Source organism: Apostichopus japonicus, chromosome 2 (genome assembly GCF_037975245.1).
Source record: "Apostichopus japonicus isolate 1M-3 chromosome 2, ASM3797524v1, whole genome shotgun sequence".
In the NCBI taxonomy this organism is placed as follows: domain Eukaryota; kingdom Metazoa; phylum Echinodermata; class Holothuroidea; order Aspidochirotida; family Stichopodidae; genus Apostichopus; species Apostichopus japonicus.
The window spans coordinates 17,823,353-17,825,489 of record NC_092562.1 but is presented as its reverse complement, the minus strand read 5'-3'; positions in this window follow the sequence as shown (position 1 = coordinate 17,825,489).

Sequence of the window (2,137 nt, the reverse complement as noted above, 5' to 3'; positions counted from 1 at the left end):
TGTATAATCAACGAGGTAAATGAGCTCGTTGTGTATAATATGGAGATCTAGTTGAAAGAGAACGTACGGAAGCTTAAAATCCCCATCAACGTAAGAAAAACTTTGCCCCATAGATTGACATTTTTCAGTAAATTGTTTAAATAACAAGATAATATCTTATCAAAAATCAGAAAAAATTTTGGATTGCTCAGTTGCTTTAACTGAGCAATTGAACAATTTTTTCTGCAAAATTTTTAGTTGACAATTTATCGTATCTCGTCAATTCAACATTTTTCTACAAAATGTTCAATTGTTCACTTCATTCCAACTGGAATTTGGAACCACTTTGATGCAAAGGGCTTATAACTTAAAAGTTGAAATGGTATCCAATTTTACATGATTGTTATAAGGCTTTTTAGAATAAAACAAAATTATGTATATACAACGAACCCAAAATGCAATTTTAGTTAAGATTGAATACACGATAATTGATATATATAGTAATGCGGGACGCAAAAAAAAAAAAAAAATTGCTGAATTTCTGTCTTGAAAGGGCCACCGTAGTATATTGAACTGTTGAAGATGATCGCCTTTGAGATGTATAACCTCTGATAAATCTATATGCATCAAACCATAGTTAACAGAAAAATCCAACTATGGTAAAAAAATATGATAAAAATAGAAGCTGAATCATAACAGTGTGAACAGAACCATTCATGTTAACCAAATTTGGAAAAGTCATGAAGAAAAGGGGAAGATAGACAGGATAACCCGACAGTCTTGCTTTGCTCTGAAAGTCGCGATTATAAAACTTATCACGTTACCATGTACCTTTCAAATTTGCACGTCAATTTAAATTCATTCAATACCAGAAAAGCTGTAGGAAGCTAGTCAGGAAAGGGAGAGTAGGTTGCGCGGGAGCGAAACTAATTATTACCGCTGGGTAGTGAAAGAAGAAAAAGAGAGAGGTGACCTTTAATACGGTTATGATGAATTTGTCAATCGCCTCCTTGTTTTTTGCCAACTTCAGCTCTTTTCCTACTTTCAATATTAATTGTACACGAGCTACCAGTTTACTATATGTTATCTCAGTGGGCCGCGTAGTGTACGGTACTTACAGCTTTCAGGCTTCCTTTTCTAATTAAAAGTTCAGTTTAATAGAGGGCGTTTGATCTTTTTTATTATTACTTTAGAGAAGACTGAACAAATTCGAAAGTCGGATCTAAGCTAATCCCATTCTCAATTGTTCAAGGTTATTTATCTGTTGTACACTTCAACTTGAAATAACAATCAAATGTGAAAGTTTTTAATTTATATCCTGATCCTATGGAGTGGATAATGTAGAAGCAATGTTATGTACTAATTGCCTACCCCTGCTGCCAAATGTTAATGCCCATACATGATATATATTGGGGGAACCGAGAAGGGCGTACAGTGAAGAGTCATTGCTGCATGAGCTATACTTTTCTTCCACGGCGAAACCATCAATTGTGTATGCTAGCCGTCTTTAACATCTTACTTAAATATTTTTCGCACGTTTTGATATTTATGTTTGAATACATTTGTCAATACTCCCAGAACAAAAACCGAGAGACAATATATTGGTGAGACATAAGTCGTTCAAGATATTGTAAGGAAAATGGATTTGATAGTGAAACAGAGAAAAAGTAGCAGACCGTTATATTTGCTTTGTATACCCTCGTATATATTAATATTGCGTCATCAGCGTTATAATAAAAAAAATGTGTAATACAAAAACCTGGAAATCATATACTCACATTTCCAGAACGGTTAAATATGATCACATCCAGTTTATTTCTTAAATGTTTCCATATAAACACATATATATATATATATATATATATATATATATATATATATATATAATTATATATATATATAAACATATATATAAACATATATATATATATATATATATATTTATACGTTAGTACGTTAGTATATACATTAGTACAACGTAAACAAGTATTAAATTGTCAATAAGGCAAGGCAAATAATAATGTAATTAAACCGAAAGAATGTAAACATAATATTTTCTACAAAATATCAAAGTATCTAAGTATAAAACGGTAAACAACATCCACCATTCAACTTTTCTGTTTCTCTTACAAGCCCCCCCCCCCCGCCCCCTTAGCTC